The sequence below is a fragment of the Calonectris borealis genome, chromosome 4 (genome assembly GCF_964195595.1).
Source record: "Calonectris borealis chromosome 4, bCalBor7.hap1.2, whole genome shotgun sequence".
NCBI classification, from domain to species: domain Eukaryota; kingdom Metazoa; phylum Chordata; class Aves; order Procellariiformes; family Procellariidae; genus Calonectris; species Calonectris borealis.
Genome location: NC_134315.1, coordinates 85,856,544 through 85,880,063, shown reverse-complemented (window position 1 = coordinate 85,880,063; position 23,520 = coordinate 85,856,544). Strand labels below are relative to the sequence as shown.

At 55.8% G+C, this 23,520-nt stretch overlaps 3 long non-coding RNA genes across 3 annotated transcripts; all 3 read right to left on the bottom strand.

Moving 5' to 3' along the window:
• Positions 1 to 157: 157 nt before the first annotated feature.
• Positions 158 to 2,491, bottom strand: LOC142082348 (uncharacterized). The gene is made up of 4 exons (XR_012673685.1): positions 1,705 to 2,491; positions 1,222 to 1,285; positions 664 to 837; positions 158 to 559 (listed from the first exon to the last, which is right to left on the bottom strand). It is a non-coding gene; the product is annotated as an uncharacterized LOC142082348 (long non-coding RNA).
• A 7,165-nt stretch (positions 2,492 to 9,656) lies between these two features.
• Positions 9,657 to 11,580, bottom strand: LOC142082347 (uncharacterized). The gene is made up of 5 exons (XR_012673684.1): positions 11,292 to 11,580; positions 10,923 to 11,046; positions 10,442 to 10,505; positions 9,884 to 10,057; positions 9,657 to 9,779 (listed from the first exon to the last, which is right to left on the bottom strand). It is a non-coding gene; the product is annotated as an uncharacterized LOC142082347 (long non-coding RNA).
• Positions 11,581 to 18,691: 7,111 nt separating this feature from the next.
• On the bottom strand, positions 18,692 to 21,193 carry LOC142082346 (uncharacterized). Its single transcript, XR_012673683.1, has 4 exons — positions 20,239 to 21,193; positions 19,756 to 19,819; positions 19,198 to 19,371; positions 18,692 to 19,093 (listed from the first exon to the last, which is right to left on the bottom strand). It is a non-coding gene; the product is annotated as an uncharacterized LOC142082346 (long non-coding RNA).
• Positions 21,194 to 23,520: the final 2,327 nt, after the last annotated feature.

The following is a 23,520-nucleotide window of genomic DNA, read 5'->3' as shown; positions in this document are numbered from 1 at the left end:
ATCAGTTGCCTCTCTTTTTAAACGTTTAGAGCAACTACCTAACTGCTTAAGCACACCTAATAAATTATACGCTACAGCTATTTGGCAGTTGCAGTTTAAACAACGCAAGTCAGTTTGGAAGTTATACAATTTTAACTTTCTTTTTAAAGTTTCGTTTACGATAGAAAAATCAGGGAGATAAGAGATCTCCCATACGGTTTTACATTTTTGGGGAGGGGTGGGGGGGGGGCAGGCGGTGGGGAATATCAAATCCCCGGTGCTGCAATACATCAGGCTACCAAAAAGGACCGGCAGGTTTGCTAACGCTGTTGGCCGTACCCGAGCGTGCGGAGGAACGCGTCTTTACGATCTCTCGACCGTTACACCCGAGAACCAAAGATCAGCCGTACGTCGACTATCGGAAGACGTGCCGCGCTTGGGTCTGTGCAAGGAAATCGACCTACCCCTTTTTTTTTTTTTTCCAGAGAGAGCGCGAAAAGTCTCCTTGCGGATGACTTCTACTGCCGAGCACGTCATCTCTGCAGATCCATTCTGAGGGGAAGTTCGTAAAAGGCGACTCCTTTGAACGAGAAAGATTTCCATTCTGGAAAATCTCTTTCCAACCAAAGTCAAAATTACGCGCTGCAGGTTAGGAAAAAGGACGCGATAGAAGCAGTAACTCACCAAAACCACATCAGGACTCTCTGTCGCTAGTTACGAGGCTGCTACCGCTTCTCGGGAAAGCCTGGAAAGCGCACCGAAGCGACACCGATTTGTCCCGTGTTGTCCACGCCTCTTCTTTGACCTTGATTGCTTTTAGCGCAGATGTTAGCATCTCAGTAAGGTGTTCGAGTGCTCCTGTAAGGCATTTTAAAAACTGACTGACTGAAAAAGCATACAGCTTTTATCGTGAAAACAAAGCCTGTTTCTCCCGAACATCCCAACTCTTACAAACGGTTCCTTTCCTCTTCTAGTCCAACATTATTTTCACAGCACCCTTTCCTAGCAAGCGCACAGAAACAGAAGACCGTGCTTGCAGGAAGAGAAAACAGACGGAGGGAAGCAAGCTTTGCAGAGGCGTACCACGCTCCAGAACAGACCTCCTTTATTTTTAGTATTTGCGTTAAAATATTTCACGTTAAAAAATCACATAGAAGGAGAGCTGCCACGTTCCTCGTGTTAACTGTAAAGTCCGTGCTACGAGCACCTTAGGAAAAACGCAGACACATGTCACAGGCCTACCTTGTACTTGCAGACCACTAGGGATCCTTTCCACCTGTCTCGTACTTTCACGGCAGTTGACGTTCTGCTGAGAGGAAAGGAAAAAAAAAAAACAAACAACGTTGAGCACAAAGCTTCCTCTTCTGTGAAGGCTACAACTGAGTGGAGGAGAAAGTATTTGGCATCGTCTTTGGTGCGGTTGTTGAGACAGGCCACTAGAGCTTCTGCATGTTTTAGACAACCGTGCCTTTTTTTTGGCTCATTGGCAGCTTTAGTTTCGCAAGAACTCACTTGCCTAGAAAGAGGAGTGACAGAGAAGGAAAAGAGAGGTCAGGCAGCAAGAGAGCTCTGCAGGCTGCCACCAGTCAACGTCGCACTCTTAAGGAAAAACAAACAACCAACCAAACAAAAAAAAAAAAACAACAAACAAAAAAACCCCCAAAACACACAAACACAAAAAAAACCCACAAAACCCAACAACAAAACAAAACTTTGACGTTGTACCTTTCTTTCCTTTTGGAGCTCGTCCCTGTCTCAGCTGATCGTCTCGTCAGAGCACGAAGTGCAGATGATCCGTATCCCGATGACATCTGCACGCGATGAACACGTGTTCAGAAATAGTCCAGATCTGTAAGACTGGTGTCATTTTTGTGGTTCCAAGCATCCTAACTCCATTTTACTGACCAATGCGTTTGTGAGGAAACTAAGTAGCTTTTAAACGTAGCCTCTCCTTGGGGAGAAAAATGCGTTAGGGAGCGAAAAAAAGGATGATTCAGAGCTCCCAACCATGACGGAGCAGCGGGAAAACTAATGAAAGCGAAGACCAACAGCAGCAACGCGAAGCGGCATTTGGCTTTAATTCCGATCACGTACTTAAGCGGCTCGCCAAGTCTATGCCTCGATCCTATGAATGACTAGCCCTGTTTTGGAAGGACCAACTTTTTTCCTTCAAAGTCCTAGATTGAAGACTCCGCTGAACAGAATGTGGATGGAGCCACAGGACAACATGCCGTCAACACTCTAATGAAAAAAAAATCAAGTAAAAATCAAGTTGAAGTATCAGTTTCCATCGTGTCTCGTTCATTACGTTTCTAGTAGTACCTGGGTGCTCCAAAATTCACTCTCCTGACACCACGTAGTACTACAAATTACAATTACGCGTGTAAAAATAAAAGGCTATTTCCAACCTGCCCGTAAAATCAGTACGAACAAACAGAAGAGAAACACTTGACCCTAAAGAAGGTCACAGGCAGCTCTTAATTTATCGTAGGCGAAAGCTCATTCTTTTCCCTGAAAGGAAAACGCTCGTAACTACCCAGGGACCGATGCAGGAACGAGGCACGCGCGCTCTGTTCACGGCAACTGTTCATCAGCTTTTCTGCACCGGCACAAATTTGCCTTTTCCCTGGGTTTGACGCGGAGCACCTGCAGCGTCCTTGAACGCGCCAATGTTTCTCCCCGCTCCCCCGGCCCCACACGTGCCGTTACCTGAGCAGCAAGCGGCGTCAACCGCGCAGGATTTTCTTCGCGTGACGCAGAAGGTGACGCTGGGAAAAGAGGAGGCACAAAATGAACCTGTTTGTCACACCCAGCCAACGGTGAAAACCCAGGGAAGGATTCTGCCGTGCGGGGCCGGGCTGTGCACCCCCGGAGCTCCAGCCGGCCGGTTTCGCTCCCCTTTGCCGGGTACCGGGGAGACACCGCCGCCTCGTGCTGCCGCCTGCCCCCCGGGGAGAGCCGGGGGACCCCCACCTCACTTCAGCCCTCGGGAACGGGTCCGGGAGAGACCCTCCACGCAAAGAGAGCGGATCCACGCGTGGCGTGGATTTAATCCCCGAGGGAAGAGGCCGGACTCCCCGCTGGCAGAAGGACAACTCGCCTCCCTGCCGCTCGGAGCGCCTCGCCGGGGACAGCCCTGCCTGCGCCCGGCTGCTCTTCAGCCGTGCTGGGAGTGCAGTCTGGCCGACGGATGCTCCGGCAAACAGACACTGCAGCGAATCGCAGCTCCCGCTCGTTACAGCTGCTGGTAATTTTGCCTCTGGCTAAGGCATGCCCCAGACAGCAGACACCCCGTCTCGTTCCAGCTCCTGCTTGCTACGGTTCTGGCTAATTGAAGCTCCCGCTCTGCACCGTTGATTTCAGCTCCTTCTCCTTACAAGCTCCGGCTATTTACAACAGCCTGGGCTTTTGACAAGGTCGTAAACCAATCGCCGTCAAAACTCGGCTATTAGGATTAAATATCATAGTTGGACATTGTATAAGCATTAATGAGTTTGTACGACTAATTAGTTAATAACTATTCTAAGCAGTCGACAAGCAAGAGCTGGACTCGAAGAGGGCGTACGGGGTCTGAAAAGCAGAGACCACCTCTTCCCCCCAGAGACCACCGCAGACGTTGAGTTGGGCCTGGTGCGTGCCGGCCTCCCGCACTTCGGGGTCCAGCAGGACCAGACCCGACCCCTCCCCGGAGAGGGTCCACGCACCCTGCCCACCCCCTGCTTTCCCCCGCAGCCCCCAACGCCCTCCCATCCCCCCGCACAAACGGCCAAACCGGCTTCTGCTTTGGGCCCCCAAACCAGCTCACTTAGCGCCCATTTCTGAGCCCAAAACCCCAGCTGCTGCGCCTCTTCTCAAGTCCCAAAGGTGCCCCCGGGGAGGGCAAGCGCTTGCGTGATGCTTCGGGCAGAAACGGGGCTGAAAGGTCCGATCCCGGTGCCGGGGGAGCAGAGGCGAGCTGGCTGGGACCAGCTTTTGCTCCTGGAACAGCCCTGGGCTGGACCTGTCCCTCCCCTTCAAACGCTCCAGCAGTTTCGGGGGCAGAAGGGCGTTTCTAAGCCCTCTCTCCAGCAGCTCCTCCCTCGACTCGGCCCGCGAAGCCCCCAGTCTGCCTGCAGGGAGGGCTGGGCGGTCCCCGGCCCCACGGGGCGACAGTGGGGACTCGCAGGGAGGATCTGTTTGCACAAAGCGCCCCCCCCCCCCCCGCCCCGGCCCACTGCGCGGCCCCCCTAGGGCACGCAGCCCCCCCCCAACTCCCCACTCCCCAGATGCTCACAGGCCCTCCCCCGCCTGGAGCCCCCCCAGCCCCCGTCCCCAGAGCCTGCAGAACCGCCCCCCCCCCCCCCCCCCCCCGCCACAGCCCGGCTCCCCGGGCCCGCGGCTCCTCACACTCACGCTGCGCCGCCGCCTCGGTGCAAAGCCCGCCGCGCGCCCCGTTGAAATACCGTCCGCAACCAATCAGCGCGCGGCTCCACGGGACCGCCCGCGCGAGGCACGCCGGGAGTTGTAGTCGGCGCCCCGGGACCGCGCATGCGCACGGCGCCCCGTTGAAATACCGTCCGCAACCAATCAGCGCGCGGCTCCACCGGACCGCCCGCGCGAGGCACGCCGGGAGTTGTAGTCGGAGCTCGGGGACCGCGCATGCGCACGGCGCCCGGGGACCGCGCATGCGCACGGCGCCCGGGGACCGCGCATGCGCACGGCGCCCGGGGACCGCGCATGCGCACGGCGCCCGGGGACCGCGCATGCGCACGGCGCCCGGGGACCGCGCATGCGCACGGCGCCCGGGGACCGCGCATGCGCACGGCGCCCGGGGACCGCGCATGCGCACGGCGCCCGGGGACCGCGCATGCGCACGGCGCCCGGGGACCGCGCATGCGCACGGCGCCCGGGGACCGCGCATGCGCACGGCGCCCGGGGACCGCGCATGCGCAGGGCTCGCAGCCCCTCCCCAGCGTTTGCAAGCACTTCTCAGCCCCAGGACCCCCGGAGCTCACAGCACCCGACCACACCATTTTCCAGCCCCCTGGGAGCCCCACTCTCAAGTCCCGCCAGGACCCACAGCCCCACTCCCCAGCTCTTGGGGGACCTTGATCTCGATGGTCCGGGAGTCCTCCAGGGGTACTCTCTAGGCCGGACTTTGCTCTCTATGGTCCGGCAGTCCTCCAGGGGTTCTCTCTGGTCCAGCTCCCGTCTCTATGGTCCGGCAGTCCTCCAGGGGTACTCTCTAGGCCGGACTTTGCTCTCTATGGTCCGGCAGTCCTCCAGGGGTACTCTCTAGGCCGGACTTTGCTCTCTATGGTCCGGCAGTCCTCCAGGGGTACTCTCTAGGCCGGACTTTGCTCTCCATGGTCCGGCAGTCCTCCAGGGGTACTCTCTGGTCCAGCTCCCGTCTCTATGGTCCGGCAGTCCTCCAGGGGTACTCTCTAGGCCAGCCTTTGCTCTCTATGGTCCGGCAGTCCTCCAGGGGTACTCTCTAGGCCGGACTTTGCTCTCTATGGTCCGGGGTACTCTCTAGGCCGGACTTTGCTCTCTATGGTCCGGCAGTCCTCCAGGGGTACTCTCTAGGCCGGACATTTTCCTCTATGGTGCGGCAGTCCCCCGGGTACATTCTATGCATCTAACCTCCGTCTCTATGGTCCGGAAGTCCTCCAGGCATACTCTCTGGTCTGGGAGTCCGCCATCTCTATGGTCCGGGAGTCCTCCAGCTATACTCTCTGGTCTGGACTGGTCTGGTCTCTATGGTCCGGAAGTCCTCCAGCCCCTCTCCCCAACCCCCTAGGGCTCGCAGCCCCCCCCGGCCCCACTCCCCGGCCCCCCCGGGATGCACAGCCCCACTCCTCGGCCCCCTCGGGGGTCCGCAGCCCCCCCAGTCCCCCTCCCCAGATGCTCACAGGGGGAAAGGAACGGCTCGGCCTCAAGCTCTGCGGGCTGCCTGTGGCCCCTGCAGAGCCCACGATCCTCGGCAGCCCACACGCGGGGCGAAGCTCACAGCCCGAGAAGGAGTCACGGGGGGCCGCCGCTCCTGCCACAACCCTCCTTCCCAGCCTGCTGCTGGAGCACAAGGCACTTGAAAGCAGCAGGAAAGAACAAGGAGGGCCTCGCCAGATGGCAGGAATAACGCGGGGAGCCTAAAGCGTTTAGCCAGGCAGGGCTTGCCACTCACCTTGTGCCGGGGTTGAATCCCAGCCGGCAACTCAGCACCACACAACCGCTCCCTCGCTGCCCCCTCAGCGGGAGGGGGGAGAGAATTGGAAGGGCAAAAGTGAAAACACTCCACTCGTGAGGGAAAGGGGGGAAAAAAAAAAACCCCAAACAACAGAGAGAAAAACCCCAGACAGACAAGCGGTACAAACGAAAGCAAGGGCTCGCCGCCAACCGCCCGATGCCCGCCCAGCCAGCCGCAGCCCAGCAGCGGCCCCCCCGCCGACCTCCCCCCCGAGTTTTATTTCCTGACGTCATAGGGCCTGGAACACCCCCTGGGTCCGCCGGGGTCAGCTCTCCCAGCGGTGCCCCCTCCCAGGCCCTCGCGCACCCCCAGCCCGCTCGCCGGCAGGGCGGGGCGAGGAGCAGCACAGCCCCCGGCGCCGTGCAAGCGCTGCGCAGCGGGAACTCACGCAGCCCCGCGTCACCGACGCCGTTCTCAGCACAAACCCAAAACGCAGGAGGAGGGAGAGCGGGGTGGGAGTGGGGGGCGGGGGAGCGGGAGGGGGGTGTCAGAGTTTGGGCGGGGGGCAACGGGCAGGTTGGCGGGGCAGGCAGCACCCCAGGGGTCCGGGCCCCTCAAATGGCTGGTGTTTCACCCCAAAGCTTCCCCAAATCGGGGTTTTTTTTGCTTTTTTATAATATCAAAGCTGGGGTTTTTTCCTTTTCCAAAATATTCCACTTGGAGGTTTTTCAACGCTTTTTCACAACAAAACTTGGTGATTTTTGCTTTTTCGTTTTGTGCATGAAAATGGGGGTTTTTTTGCTTTCCGGCTGCCCAAATCCTGGTGGATTTGGCTTTCCCGGGAGCTCCAAGTTGGGTATTTTTCCCCCCCAAATTGCGGGTTTTCTTTTTCCCCACCCCTTGCAGGCCCCGAATTAGGGGTTTTGTGGTGTTTTTAGGCCACGGCGGCAGGTCCCGCTCTGTGTGCACGGCCCTGCAGGGGAAAGTCCCTGTTGGGGGGACCGGCCCCCAATCAGGATGGGAAAAGACGGAAAAAGAGAACAGGGAAGAGGCAGCTTTTGAAAGCGCTTTCGGATCTTCAACAGAGAGGTGTTTCGGGGGGGTGAAGAGTTTTTAAATCCTTTCTAGAAACAGGGTTTCTTTGCATTTTAAAAACCTTATCTATCATAGACGTTTACGCTTAACGTATTTACACATACCTCTCTCTCTATATATTTAGTGAATGTATTTATGTTTCACTTATACCCCCCTATTTCCCACTCATTATATATAATACCTGCTCAGACTAGATATCTGTCGACTTACGTATTTTGACACTTAAATGTCTTTATAGACTTCTCTATTTACACTTACGTATATTTACACTTATCTCTTTATAGACTTAGATTTCTATTTGCACTTATAGATCATCTCTTAGATTACATATAATGCCTATTTAGGCTCTCTATGTAACACGTAGTAAGTGTAGACAGCGGTATCTATTCAGAGTTTTTTCTATTTTCAATTCCTTCACACATAAAATATATCATCCCTTTTGCATTTGGAAGTGCTTTCTTTTTTAATTTATATAGACGGGAGTTCTTTTTGTATTTTAAAACCCTATATACGTCTTCCGAATTTTTTTATGCTCTAAAATCCTTTAGATAATAGGGCAGATATAGGTTCCTATTTTGAAATCCTTGTATACATATAAAGGAATATTATTTTTCAATGTATAGAACAAGGAGAGATTTTTCTCTATTTCGAGGCGTCACAGATAGATTTACAGTTTTTAAAAATTTTTGAACCCCCCCAGGAATTATCAGGCACTTTTGGGCTGTGACCCCCTTTTTTGGGCGGGGGGGGGGGGACCCCCCATGACCCCCCATTCCCCACTCACCTGCTCCTCCACGGCATCATCAGCCCGCCGGTGATGTTGGGGTGCCCCAAATGACATCATCGCCCCTCCAGGCCCCCAACCCCCCCCTTTTTATTCAGCCCCCAAAAAGGCACAACATGAGGGAAACGGCCCCAACCGGCAGCTCGTTACTTTAATAATGCCGTTGGCGTATGTACGCACGCACCCCCGCCAAAAAGGGGGGCTCTGCTAGAAAGATAAAGGAGGGGCGGCCCCCCCAAACGCTTGCAGCCCCCCCTCAGCCCCCGTCCCGCAGGCTGGCAGCCGGCCCCTTACCCTCAGCACGCCCAACGACCGGCAGGCAAACCCGGGCCGGGGGTCTCTCCTGAGCACCACGGGACGCTTACAGCGCGGCATCTGAAAAACAAAAATCCCAACGGATATATTTCAGCACGTTAAAAAAAACAGCACCGAAGGCAGCAGAGGAATTCGGTCAGGACAAGGGAGAGGGTAGCAGTCGAGCTAAAGGAGGGTGCCAGGCAAACGGGTCAGCTCGAAATACAACGCGGCCTTTAAAAGCTCGAGCGATCCGAACGCTTAAAATCCGCGTGAGGACTAATTGACGCGATTCTGAACGCGTCCTTCGCAGAGAAGTAAACGCTCTCGCTGGTGTCGGAAAACGCCTCGTCCCTTCCTTACAGCACCGCTGCCGGGAGATAACCCCGTGAGGCTGCAGGACAAGGGCGCGCCGTAATCGGCATCTACGCTCACGGATCCGCCGCCACAGCTCCAGCCCTGGCGCTGCTGCTGCTGCTGCTGCTGCAGCTGCTGCTGCGCATCTCGCTCGCTTGGCCGATAAAGCTGAAAGTGAAGCGTAAAACTTTGAAGAGTAAAATGAAAAAGAAAGAACAAACCTCAGCAATTCATTTTATGCTAAAAAGGCATGCGTACGCTTACAGACGTACAACGAGAAGGCTTATACTATAAAAATATTTGATTTTCCTTTTGCGTTAATTGAAATTGCGTAGCTGTGAATTCATACCGTTAAATTATCTACCTCCAAACTACACAGCTATCGTTTGACCAGGGGTTTTGCGTGCGTCACATGACTAGGAGGGACGCCTGGCCAGCTGCGCCGAGACCGATGCTACCCAACTGCCGGGGAAACGCGCCACTGAAAGCGAGGCAGAAATAAAGGACTTCAGAGCGCTCTGCCAAAAGATCGGGAAAAAAACCCGATCAGTTGCCTCTCTTTTTAAACGTTTAGAGCAACTACCTAACTGCTTAAGCACACCTAATAAATTATACGCTACAGCTATTTGGCAGTTGCAGTTTAAACAACGCAAGTCAGTTTGGAAGTTATACAATTTTAACTTTCTTTTTAAAGTTTCGTTTACGATAGAAAAATCAGGGAGATAAGAGATCTCCCATACGGTTTTACATTTTTGGGGAGGGGTGGGGGGGGGGCAGGCGGTGGGGAATATCAAATCCCCGGTGCTGCAATACATCAGGCTACCAAAAAGGACCGGCAGGTTTGCTAACGCTGTTGGCCGTACCCGAGCGTGCGGAGGAACGCGTCTTTACGATCTCTCGACCGTTACACCCGAGAACCAAAGATCAGCCGTACGTCGACTATCGGAAGACGTGCCGCGCTTGGGTCTGTGCAAGGAAATCGACCTACCCCTTTTTTTTTTTTTTCCAGAGAGAGCGCGAAAAGTCTCCTTGCGGATGACTTCTACTGCCGAGCACGTCATCTCTGCAGATCCATTCTGAGGGGAAGTTCGTAAAAGGCGACTCCTTTGAACGAGAAAGATTTCCATTCTGGAAAATCTCTTTCCAACCAAAGTCAAAATTACGCGCTGCAGGTTAGGAAAAAGGACGCGATAGAAGCAGTAACTCACCAAAACCACATCAGGACTCTCTGTCGCTAGTTACGAGGCTGCTACCGCTTCTCGGGAAAGCCTGGAAAGCGCACCGAAGCGACACCGATTTGTCCCGTGTTGTCCACGCCTCTTCTTTGACCTTGATTGCTTTTAGCGCAGATGTTAGCATCTCAGTAAGGTGTTCGAGTGCTCCTGTAAGGCATTTTAAAAACTGACTGACTGAAAAAGCATACAGCTTTTATCGTGAAAACAAAGCCTGTTTCTCCCGAACATCCCAACTCTTACAAACGGTTCCTTTCCTCTTCTAGTCCAACATTATTTTCACAGCACCCTTTCCTAGCAAGCGCACAGAAACAGAAGACCGTGCTTGCAGGAAGAGAAAACAGACGGAGGGAAGCAAGCTTTGCAGAGGCGTACCACGCTCCAGAACAGACCTCCTTTATTTTTAGTATTTGCGTTAAAATATTTCACGTTAAAAAATCACATAGAAGGAGAGCTGCCACGTTCCTCGTGTTAACTGTAAAGTCCGTGCTACGAGCACCTTAGGAAAAACGCAGACACATGTCACAGGCCTACCTTGTACTTGCAGACCACTAGGGATCCTTTCCACCTGTCTCGTACTTTCACGGCAGTTGACGTTCTGCTGAGAGGAAAGGAAAAAAAAAAAACAAACAACGTTGAGCACAAAGCTTCCTCTTCTGTGAAGGCTACAACTGAGTGGAGGAGAAAGTATTTGGCATCGTCTTTGGTGCGGTTGTTGAGACAGGCCACTAGAGCTTCTGCATGTTTTAGACAACCGTGCCTTTTTTTTGGCTCATTGGCAGCTTTAGTTTCGCAAGAACTCACTTGCCTAGAAAGAGGAGTGACAGAGAAGGAAAAGAGAGGTCAGGCAGCAAGAGAGCTCTGCAGGCTGCCACCAGTCAACGTCGCACTCTTAAGGAAAAACAAACAACCAACCAAACAAAAAAAAAAAAAACAAACAAAAAAACCCCCAAAACACACAAACACAAAAAAACCCCACAAAACCCAACAACAAAACAAAACTTTGACGTTGTACCTTTCTTTCCTTTTGGAGCTCGTCCCTGTCTCAGCTGATCGTCTCGTCAGAGCACGAAGTGCAGATGATCCGTATCCCGATGACATCTGCACGCGATGAACACGTGTTCAGAAATAGTCCAGATCTGTAAGACTGGTGTCATTTTTGTGGTTCCAAGCATCCTAACTCCATTTTACTGACCAATGCGTTTGTGAGGAAACTAAGTAGCTTTTAAACGTAGCCTCTCCTTGGGGAGAAAAATGCGTTAGGGAGCGAAAAAAAGGATGATTCAGAGCTCCCAACCATGACGGAGCAGCGGGAAAACTAATGAAAGCGAAGACCAACAGCAGCAACGCGAAGCGGCATTTGGCTTTAATTCCGATCACGTACTTAAGCGGCTCGCCAAGTCTATGCCTCGATCCTATGAATGACTAGCCCTGTTTTGGAAGGACCAACTTTTTTCCTTCAAAGTCCTAGATTGAAGACTCCGCTGAACAGAATGTGGATGGAGCCACAGGACAACATGCCGTCAACACTCTAATGAAAAAAAAATCAAGTAAAAATCAAGTTGAAGTATCAGTTTCCATCGTGTCTCGTTCATTACGTTTCTAGTAGTACCTGGGTGCTCCAAAATTCACTCTCCTGACACCACGTAGTACTACAAATTACAATTACGCGTGTAAAAATAAAAGGCTATTTCCAACCTGCCCGTAAAATCAGTACGAACAAACAGAAGAGAAACACTTGACCCTAAAGAAGGTCACAGGCAGCTCTTAATTTATCGTAGGCGAAAGCTCATTCTTTTCCCTGAAAGGAAAACGCTCGTAACTACCCAGGGACCGATGCAGGAACGAGGCGCGCGCGCTCTGTTCACGGCAACTGTTCATCAGCTTTTCTGCACCGGCACAAATTTGCCTTTTCCCTGGGTTTGACGCGGAGCACCTGCAGCGTCCTTGAACGCGCCAATGTTTCTCCCCGCTCCCCCGGCCCCACACGTGCCGTTACCTGAGCAGCAAGCGGCGTCAACCGCGCAGGATTTTCTTCGCGTGACGCAGAAGGTGACGCTGGGAAAAGAGGAGGCACAAAATGAACCTGTTTGTCACACCCAGCCAACGGTGAAAACCCAGGGAAGGATTCTGCCGTGCGGGGCCGGGCTGTGCACCCCCGGAGCTCCAGCCGGCCGGTTTCGCTCCCCTTTGCCGGGTACCGGGGAGACACCGCCGCCTCGTGCTGCCGCCTGCCCCCCGGGGAGAGCCGGGGGACCCCCACCTCACTTCAGCCCTCGGGAACGGGTCCGGGAGAGACCCTCCACGCAAAGAGAGCGGATCCACGCGTGGCGTGGATTTAATCCCCGAGGGAAGAGGCCGGACTCCCCGCTGGCAGAAGGACAACTCGCCTCCCTGCCGCTCGGAGCGCCTCGCCGGGGACAGCCCTGCCTGCGCCCGGCTGCTCTTCAGCCGTGCTGGGAGTGCAGTCTGGCCGACGGATGCTCCGGCAAACAGACACTGCAGCGAATCGCAGCTCCCGCTCGTTACAGCTGCTGGTAATTTTGCCTCTGGCTAAGGCATGCCCCAGACAGCAGACACCCCGTCTCGTTCCAGCTCCTGCTTGCTACGGTTCTGGCTAATTGAAGCTCCCGCTCTGCACCGTTGATTTCAGCTCCTTCTCCTTACAAGCTCCGGCTATTTACAACAGCCTGGGCTTTTGACAAGGTCGTAAACCAATCGCCGTCAAAACTCGGCTATTAGGATTAAATATCATAGTTGGACATTGTATAAGCATTAATGAGTTTGTACGACTAATTAGTTAATAACTATTCTAAGCAGTCGACAAGCAAGAGCTGGACTCGAAGAGGGCGTACGGGGTCTGAAAAGCAGAGACCACCTCTTCCCCCCAGAGACCACCGCAGACGTTGAGTTGGGCCTGGTGCGTGCCGGCCTCCCGCACTTCGGGGTCCAGCAGGACCAGACCCGACCCCTCCCCGGAGAGGGTCCACGCACCCTGCCCACCCCCTGCTTTCCCCCGCAGCCCCCAACGCCCTCCCATCCCCCCGCACAAACGGCCAAACCGGCTTCTGCTTTGGGCCCCCAAACCAGCTCACTTAGCGCCCATTTCTGAGCCCAAAACCCCAGCTGCTGCGCCTCTTCTCAAGTCCCAAAGGTGCCCCCGGGGAGGGCAAGCGCTTGCGTGATGCTTCGGGCAGAAACGGGGCTGAAAGGTCCGATCCCGGTGCCGGGGGAGCAGAGGCGAGCTGGCTGGGACCAGCTTTTGCTCCTGGAACAGCCCTGGGCTGGACCTGTCCCTCCCCTTCAAACGCTCCAGCAGTTTCGGGGGCAGAAGGGCGTTTCTAAGCCCTCTCTCCAGCAGCTCCTCCCTCGACTCGGCCCGCGAAGCCCCCAGTCTGCCTGCAGGGAGGGCTGGGCGGTCCCCGGCCCCACGGGGCGACAGTGGGGACTCGCAGGGAGGATCTGTTTGCACAAAGCGCCCCCCCCCCCCCCGCCCCGGCCCACTGCGCGGCCTCCCTAGGGCACGCAGCCCCCCCCCAACTCCCCACTCCCCAGATGCTCACAGGCCCTCCCCCGCCTGGAGCCCCCCCAGCCCCCGTCCCCGGAGCCTGCAGAACCACCGCCCCCCCCCCCCCGCCACAGCCCGGCTCCCCGGGCCCGCGGCTCCTCACACTCACGCTGCGCCGCCGCCTCGGTGCAAAGCCCGCCGCGCGCCCCGTTGAAATACCGTCCGCAACCAATCAGCGCGCGGCTCCACGGGACCGCCCGCGCGAGGCACGCCGGGAGTTGTAGTCGGCGCCCCGGGACCGCGCATGCGCACGGCGCCCCGTTGAAATGCCGTCCGCAACCAATGAGCGCGCGGCTCCACCGGACCGCCCGCGCGAGGCACGCCGGGAGTTGTAGTCGGAGCTCGGGGACCGCGCATGCGCACGGCGCCCGGGGACCGCGCATGCGCACGGCGCCCGGGGACCGCGCATGCGCACGGCGCCCGGGGACCGCGCATGCGCACGGCGCCCGGGGACCGCGCATGCGCACGGCGCCCGGGGACCGCGCATGCGCACGGCGCCCGGGGACCGCGCATGCGCACGGCGCCCGGGGACCGCGCATGCGCACGGCGCCCGGGGACCGCGCATGCGCACGGCGCCCGGGGACCGCGCATGCGCAGGGCTCGCAGCCCCTCCCCAGCGTTTGCAAGCACTTCTCAGCCCCAGGACCCCCGGAGCTCACAGCACCCGACCACACCATTTTCCAGCCCCCTGGGAGCCCCACTCTCAAGTCCCGCCAGGACCCACAGCCCCACTCCCCAGCTCTTGGGGGACCTTGATCTCGATGGTCCGGGAGTCCTCCAGGGGTACTCTCTAGGCCGGACTTTGCTCTCTATGGTCCGGCAGTCCTCCAGGGGTTCTCTCTGGTCCAGCTCCCGTCTCTATGGTCCGGCAGTCCTCCAGGGGTACTCTCTAGGCCGGACTTTGCTCTCTATGGTCCGGCAGTCCTCCAGGGGTACTCTCTAGGCCGGACTTTGCTCTCTATGGTCCGGCAGTCCTCCAGGGGTACTCTCTAGGCCGGACTTTGCTCTCTATGGTCCGGCAGTCCTCCAGGGGTACTCTCTAGGCCGGACTTTGCTCTCCATGGTCCGGCAGTCCTCCAGGGGTACTCTCTGGTCCAGCTCCCGTCTCTATGGTCCGGCAGTCCTCCAGGGGTACTCTCTAGGCCAGCCTTTGCTCTCTATGGTCCGGCAGTCCTCCAGGGGTACTCTCTAGGCCGGACTTTGCTCTCTATGGTCCAGGGGTACTCTCTAGGCCGGACTTTGCTCTCTATGGTCCGGCAGTCCTCCAGGGGTACTCTCTAGGCCGGACTTGGCTCTCTGTGGTCCGGAAGTTCCCCACGTGCACTCTCCGCTCCGGACGACCGTCTCGATGGTCCAGAAGTCCTCCAGCTGTACTCTCTAGGCCGGACATTTTCCTCTATGGTGCGGCAGTCCCCCGGGTACATTCTATGCATCTAACCTCCGTCTCTATGGTCCGGAAGTCCTCCAGGCATACTCTCTGGTCTGGGAGTCCGCCATCTCTATGGTCCGGGAGTCCTCCAGCTATACTCTCTGGTCTGGACTGGTCTGGTCTCTATGGTCCGGAAGTCCTCCAGCCCCTCTCCCCGACCCCCTAGGGCTCGCAGCCCCCCCCGGCCCCACTCCCCGGCCCCCCCGGGATGCACAGCCCCACTCCTCGGCCCCCTCGGGGGTCCGCAGCCCCCCCAGTCCCCCTCCCCAGATGCTCACAGGGGGAAAGGAACGGCTCGGCCTCAAGCTCTGCGGGCTGCCTGTGGCCCCTGCAGAGCCCACGATCCTCGGCAGCCCACACGCGGGGCGAAGCTCACAGCCCGAGAAGGAGTCACGGGGTGCCGCCGCTCCTGCCACAACCCTCCTTCCCAGCCTGCTGCTGGAGCACAAGGCACTTGAAAGCAGCAGGAAAGAACAAGGAGGGCCTCGCAAGATGGCAGGAATAACGCGGGGAGCCTAAAGCGTTTAGCCAGGCAGGGCTTGCCACTCACCTTGTGCCGGGGTTGAATCCCAGCCGGCAACTCAGCACCACACAACCGCTCCCTCGCTGCCCCCTCAGCGGGAGGGGGGAGAGAATTGGAAGGGCAAAAGTGAAAACACTCCACTCGTGAGGGAAAGGGGGGAAAAAAAAAAAACCCCAAACAACAGAGAGAAAAACCCCAGACAGACAAGCGGTACAAACGAAAGCAAGGGCTCGCCGCCAACCGCCCGATGCCCGCCCAGCCAGCCGCAGCCCAGCAGCGGCCCCCCCGCCGACCTCCCCCCCGAGTTTTATTTCCTGACGTCATAGGGCCTGGAACACCCCCTGGGTCCGCCGGGGTCAGCTCTCCCAGCGGTGCCCCCTCCCAGGCCCTCGCGCACCCCCAGCCCGCTCGCCGGCAGGGCGGGGCGAGGAGCAGCACAGCCCCCGGCGCCGTGCAAGCGCTGCGCAGCGGGAACTCACGCAGCCCCGCGTCACCGACGCCGTTCTCAGCACAAACCCAAAACGCAGGAGGAGGGAGAGCGGGGTGGGAGTGGGGGGCGGGGGAGCGGGAGGGGGGTGTCAGAGTTTGGGCGGGGGGCAACGGGCAGGTTGGCGGGGCAGGCAGCACCCCAGGGGTCCGGGCCCCTCAAATGGCTGGTGTTTCACCCCAAAGCTTCCCCAAATCGGGGTTTTTTTTGCTTTTTTATAATATCAAAGCTGGGGTTTTTTCCTTTTCCAAAATATTCCACTTGGAGGTTTTTCAACGCTTTTTCACAACAAAACTTGGTGATTTTTGCTTTTTCGTTTTGTGCATGAAAATGGGGGTTTTTTTGCTTTCCGGCTGCCCAAATCCTGGTGGATTTGGCTTTCCCGGGAGCTCCAAGTTGGGTATTTTTCCCCCCCAAATTGCGGGTTTTCTTTTTCCCCACCCCTTGCAGGCCCCGAATTAGGGGTTTTGTGGTGTTTTTAGGCCACGGCGGCAGGTCCCGCTCTGTGTGCACGGCCCTGCAGGGGAAAGTCCCTGTTGGGGGGACCGGCCCCCAATCAGGATGGGAAAAGACGGAAAAAGAGAACAGGGAAGAGGCAGCTTTTGAAAGCGCTTTCGGATCTTCAACAGAGAGGTGTTTCGGGGGGGTGAAGAGTTTTTAAATCCTTTCTAGAAACAGGGTTTCTTTGCATTTTAAAAACCTTATCTATCATAGACGTTTACGCTTAACGTATTTACACATACCTCTCTCTATATATATTTAGTGAATGTATTTATGTTTCACTTATACCCCCCTATTTCCCACTCATTATATATAATACCTGCTCAGACTAGATATCTGTCGACTTACGTATTTTGACACTTAAATGTCTTTATAGACTTCTCTATTTACACTTACGTATATTTACACTTATCTCTTTATAGACTTAGATTTCTATTTGCACTTATAGATCATCTCTTAGATTACATATAATGCCTATTTAGGCTCTCTATGTAACACGTAGTAAGTGTAGACAGCGGTATCTATTCAGAGTTTTTTCTATTTTCAATTCCTTCACACATAAAATATATCATCCCTTTTGCATTTGGAAGTGCTTTCTTTTTTAATTTATATAGACGGGAGTTCTTTTTGTATTTTAAAACCCTATATACGTCTTCCGAATTTTTTTATGCTCTAAAATCCTTTAGATAATAGGGCAGATATAGGTTCCTATTTTGAAATCCTTGTATACATATAAAGGAATATTATTTTTCAATGTATAGAACAAGGAGAGATTTTTCTCTATTTCGAGGCGTCACAGATAGATTTACAGTTTTTAAAAATTTTTGAACCCCCCCAGGAATTATCAGGCACTTTTGGGCTGTGACCCCCTTTTTTGGGGGGGGGGGGGGGGGACCCCCCATGACCCCCCATTCCCCACTCACCTGCTCCTCCACGGCATCATCAGCCCGCCGGTGATGTTGGGGTGCCCCAAATGACATCATCGCCCCTCCAGGCCCCCAACCCCCCCCTTTTTATTCAGCCCCCAAAAAGGCACAACATGAGGGAAACGGCCCCAACCGGCAGCTCGTTACTTTAATAATGCCGTTGGCGTATGTACGCACGCACCCCCGCCAAAAAGGGGGGCTCTGCTAGAAAGATAAAGGAGGGGCGGCCCCCCCAAACGCTTGCAGCCCCCCCTCAGCCCCCGTCCCGCAGGCTGGCAGCCGGCCCCTTACCCTCAGCACGCCCAACGACCGGCAGGCAAACCCGGGCCGGGGGTCTCTCCTGAGCACCACGGGACGCTTACAGCGCGGCATCTGAAAAACAAAAATCCCAACGGATATATTTCAGCACGTTAAAAAAAACAGCACCGAAGGCAGCAGAGGAATTCGGTCAGGACAAGGGAGAGGGTAGCAGTCGAGCTAAAGGAGGGTGCCAGGCAAACGGGTCAGCTCGAAATACAACGCGGCCTTTAAAAGCTCGAGCGATTCGAACGCTTAAAATCCGCGTGAGGACTAATTGACGCGATTCTGAACGCGTCCTTCGCAGAGAAGTAAACGCTCTCGCTGGTGTCGGAAAACGCCTCGTCCCTTCCTTACAGCACCGCTGCCGGGAGATAACCCCGTGAGGCTGCAGGACAAGGGCGCGCCGTAATCGGCATCTACGCTCACGGATCCGCCGCCACAGCTCCAGCCCTGGCGCTGCTGCTGCTGCTGCTGCTGCAGCTGCTGCTGCGCATCTCGCTCGCTTGGCCGATAAAGCTGAAAGTGAAGCGTAAAACTTTGAAGAGTAAAATGAAAAAGAAAGAACAAACCTCAGCAATTCATTTTATGCTAAAAAGGCATGCGTACGCTTACAGACGTACAACGAGAAGGCTTATACTATAAAAATATTTGATTTTCCTTTTGCGTTAATTGAAATTGCGTAGCTGTGAATTCATACCGTTAAATTATCTACCTCCAAACTACACAGCTATCGTTTGACCAGGGGTTTTGCGTGCGTCACATGACTAGGAGGGACGCCTGGCCAGCTGCGCCGAGACCGATGCTACCCAACTGCCGGGGAAACGCGCCACTGAAAGCGAGGCAGAAATAAAGGACTTCAGAGCGCTCTGCCAAAAGATCGGGAAAAAAACCCGATCAGTTGCCTCTCTTTTTAAACGTTTAGAGCAACTACCTAACTGCTTAAGCACACCTAATAAATTATACGCTACAGCTATTTGGCAGTTGCAGTTTAAACAACGCAAGTCAGTTTGGAAGTTATACAATTTTAACTTTCTTTTTAAAGTTTCGTTTACGATAGAAAAATCAGGGAGATAAGAGATCTCCCATACGGTTTTACATTTTTGGGGAGGGGTGGGGGGGGGGCAGGCGGTGGGGAATATCAAATCCCCGGTGCTGCAATACATCAGGCTACCAAAAAGGACCGGCAGGTTTGCTAACGCTGTTGGCCGTACCCGAGCGTGCGGAGGAACGCGTCTTTACGATCTCTCGACCGTTACACCCGAGAACCAAAGATCAGCCGTACGTCGACTATCGGAAGACGTGCCGCGCTTGGGTCTGTGCAAGGAAATCGACCTACCCCTTTTTTTTTTTTTTCCAGAGAGAGCGCGAAAAGTCTCCTTGCGGATGACTTCTACTGCCGAGCACGTCATCTCTGCAGATCCATTCTGAGGGGAAGTTCGTAAAAGGCGACTCCTTTGAACGAGAAAGATTTCCATTCTGGAAAATCTCTTTCCAACCAAAGTCAAAATTACGCGCTGCAGGTTAGGAAAAAGGACGCGATAGAAGCAGTAACTCACCAAAACCACATCAGGACTCTCTGTCGCTAGTTACGAGGCTGCTACCGCTTCTCGGGAAAGCCTGGAAAGCGCACCGAAGCGACACCGATTTGTCCCGTGTTGTCCACGCCTCTTCTTTGACCTTGATTGCTTTTAGCGCAGATGTTAGCATCTCAGTAAGGTGTTCGAGTGCTCCTGTAAGGCATTTTAAAAACTGACTGACTGAAAAAGCATACAGCTTTTATCGTGAAAACAAAGCCTGTTTCTCCCGAACATCCCAACTCTTACAAACGGTTCCTTTCCTCTTCTAGTCCAACATTATTTTCACAGCACCCTTTCCTAGCAAGCGCACAGAAACAGAAGACCGTGCTTGCAGGAAGAGAAAACAGACGGAGGGAAGCAAGCTTTGCAGAGGCGTACCACGCTCCAGAACAGACCTCCTTTATTTTTAGTATTTGCGTTAAAATATTTCACGTTAAAAAATCACATAGAAGGAGAGCTGCCACGTTCCTCGTGTTAACTGTAAAGTCCGTGCTACGAGCACCTTAGGAAAAACGCAGACACATGTCACAGGCCTACCTTGTACTTGCAGACCACTAGGGATCCTTTCCACCTGTCTCGTACTTTCACGGCAGTTGACGTTCTGCTGAGAGGAAAGGAAAAAAAAAAAACAAACAACGTTGAGCACAAAGCTTCCTCTTCTGTGAAGGCTACAACTGAGTGGAGGAGAAAGTATTTGGCATCGTCTTTGGTGCGGTTGTTGAGACAGGCCACTAGAGCTTCTGCATGTTTTAGACAACCGTGCCTTTTTTTTGGCTCATTGGCAGCTTTAGTTTCGCAAGAACTCACTTGCCTAGAAAGAGGAGTGACAGAGAAGGAAAAGAGAGGTCAGGCAGCAAGAGAGCTCTGCAGGCTGCCACCAGTCAACGTCGCACTCTTAAGGAAAAACAAACAACCAACCAAACAAAAAAAAAAAAAAAACAAACAAAAAAACCCCCAAAACACACAAACACAAAAAAAACCCACAAAACCCAACAACAAAACAAAACTTTGACGTTGTACCTTTCTTTCCTTTTGGAGCTCGTCCCTGTCTCAGCTGATCGTCTCGTCAGAGCACGAAGTGCAGATGATCCGTATCCCGATGACATCTGCACGCGATGAACACGTGTTCAGAAATAGTCCAGATCTGTAAGACTGGTGTCATTTTTGTGGTTCCAAGCATCCTAACTCCATTTTACTGACCAATGCGTTTGTGAGGAAACTAAGTAGCTTTTAAACGTAGCCTCTCCTTGGGGAGAAAAATGCGTTAGGGAGCGAAAAAAAGGATGATTCAGAGCTCCCAACCATGACGGAGCAGCGGGAAAACTAATGAAAGCGAAGACCAACAGCAGCAACGCGAAGCGGCATTTGGCTTTAATTCCGATCACGTACTTAAGCGGCTCGCCAAGTCTATGCCTCGATCCTATGAATGACTAGCCCTGTTTTGGAAGGACCAACTTTTTTCCTTCAAAGTCCTAGATTGAAGACTCCGCTGAACAGAATGTGGATGGAGCCACAGGACAACATGCCGTCAACACTCTAATGAAAAAAAAATCAAGTAAAAATCAAGTTGAAGTATCAGTTTCCATCGTGTCTCGTTCATTACGTTTCTAGTAGTACCTGGGTGCTCCAAAATTCACTCTCCTGACACCACGTAGTACTACAAATTACAATTACGCGTGTAAAAATAAAAGGCTATTTCCAACCTGCCCGTAAAATCAGTACGAACAAACAGAAGAGAAACACTTGACCCTAAAGAAGGTCACAGGCAGCTCTTAATTTATCGTAGGCGAAAGCTCATTCTTTTCCCTGAAAGGAAAACGCTCGTAACTACCCAGGGACCGATGCAGGAACGAGGCACGCGCGCTCTGTTCACGGCAACTGTTCATCAGCTTTTCTGCACCGGCACAAATTTGCCTTTTCCCTGGGTTTGACGCGGAGCACCTGCAGCGTCCTTGAACGCGCCAATGTTTCTCCCCGCTCCCCCGGCCCCACACGTGCCGTTACCTGAGCAGCAAGCGGCGTCAACCGCGCAGGATTTTCTTCGCGTGACGCAGAAGGTGACGCTGGGAAAAGAGGAGGCACAAAATGAACCTGTTTGTCACACCCAGCCAACGGTGAAAACCCAGGGAAGGATTCTGCCGTGCGGGGCCGGGCTGTGCACCCCCGGAGCTCCAGCCGGCCGGTTTCGCTCCCCTTTGCCGGGTACCGGGGAGACACCGCCGCCTCGTGCTGCCGCCTGCCCCCCGGGGAGAGCCGGGGGACCCCCACCTCACTTCAGCCCTCGGGAACGGGTCCGGGAGAGACCCTCCACGCAAAGAGAGCGGATCCACGCGTGGCGTGGATTTAATCCCCGAGGGAAGAGGCCGGACTCCCCGCTGGCAGAAGGACAACTCGCCTCCCTGCCGCTCGGAGCGCCTCGCCGGGGACAGCCCTGCCTGCGCCCGGCTGCTCTTCAGCCGTGCTGGGAGTGCAGTCTGGCCGACGGATGCTCCGGCAAACAGACACTGCAGCGAATCGCAGCTCCCGCTCGTTACAGCTGCTGGTAATTTTGCCTCTGGCTAAGGCATGCCCCAGACAGCAGACACCCCGTCTCGTTCCAGCTCCTGCTTGCTACGGTTCTGGCTAATTGAAGCTCCCGCTCTGCACCGTTGATTTCAGCTCCTTCTCCTTACAAGCTCCGGCTATTTACAACAGCCTGGGCTTTTGACAAGGTCGTAAACCAATCGCCGTCAAAACTCGGCTATTAGGATTAAATATCATAGTTGGACATTGTATAAGCATTAATGAGTTTGTACGACTAATTAGTTAATAACTATTCTAAGCAGTCGACAAGCAAGAGCTGGACTCGAAGAGGGCGTACGGGGTCTGAAAAGCAGAGACCACCTCTTCCCCCCAGAGACCACCGCAGACGTTGAGTTGGGCCTGGTGCGTGCCGGCCTCCCGCACTTCGGGGTCCAGCAGGACCAGACCCGACCCCTCCCCGGAGAGGGTCCACGCACCCTGCCCACCCCCTGCTTTCCCCCGCAGCCCCCAACGCCCTCCCATCCCCCCGCACAAACGGCCAAACCGGCTTCTGCTTTGGGCCCCCAAACCAGCTCACTTAGCGCCCATTTCTGAGCCCAAAACCCCAGCTGCTGCGCCTCTTCTCAAGTCCCAAAGGTGCCCCCGGGGAGGGCAAGCGCTTGCGTGATGCTTCGGGCAGAAACGGGGCTGAAAGGTCCGATCCCGGTGCCGGGGGAGCAGAGGCGAGCTGGCTGGGACCAGCTTTTGCTCCTGGAACAGCCCTGGGCTGGACCTGTCCCTCCCCTTCAAACGCTCCAGCAGTTTCGGGGGCAGAAGGGCGTTTCTAAGCCCTCTCTCCAGCAGCTCCTCCCTCGACTCGGCCCGCGAAGCCCCCAGTCTGCCTGCAGGGAGGGCTGGGCGGTCCCCGGCCCCACGGGGCGACAGTGGGGACTCGCAGGGAGGATCTGTTTGCACAAAGCGCCCCCCCCCCCCCCCGCCCCGGCCCACTGCGCGGCCCCCCTAGGGCACGCAGCCCCCCCCCAACTCCCCACTCCCCAGATGCTCACAGGCCCTCCCCCGCCTGGAGCCCCCCCAGCCCCCGTCCCCGGAGCCTGCAGAACCACCGCCCCCCCCCCCCCGCCACAGCCCGGCTCCCCGGGCCCGCGGCTCCTCACACTCACGCTGCGCCGCCGCCTCGGTGCAAAGCCCGCCGCGCGCCCCGTTGAAATACCGTCCGCAACCAATCAGCGCGCGGCTCCACGGGACCGCCCGCGCGAGGCACGCCGGGAGTTGTAGTCGGCGCCCCGGGACCGCGCATGCGCACGGCGCCCCGTTGAAATGCCGTCCGCAACCAATGAGCGCGCGGCTCCACCGGACCGCCCGCGCGAGGCACGCCGGGAGTTGTAGTCGGAGCTCGGGGACCGCGCATGCGCACGGCGCCCGGGGACCGCGCATGCGCACGGCGCCCGGGGACCGCGCATGCGCACGGCGCCCGGGGACCGCGCATGCGCACGGCGCCCGGGGACCGCGCATGCGCACGGCGCCCGGGGACCGCGCATGCGCACGGCGCCCGGGGACCGCGCATGCGCACGGCGCCCGGGGACCGCGCATGCGCACGGCGCCCGGGGACCGCGCATGCGCAGGGCTCGCAGCCCCTCCCCAGCGTTTGCAAGCACTTCTCAGCCCCAGGACCCCCGGAGCTCACAGCACCCGACCACACCATTTTCCAGCCCCCTGGGAGCCCCACTCTCAAGTCCCGCCAGGACCCACAGCCCCACTCCCCAGCTCTTGGGGGACCTT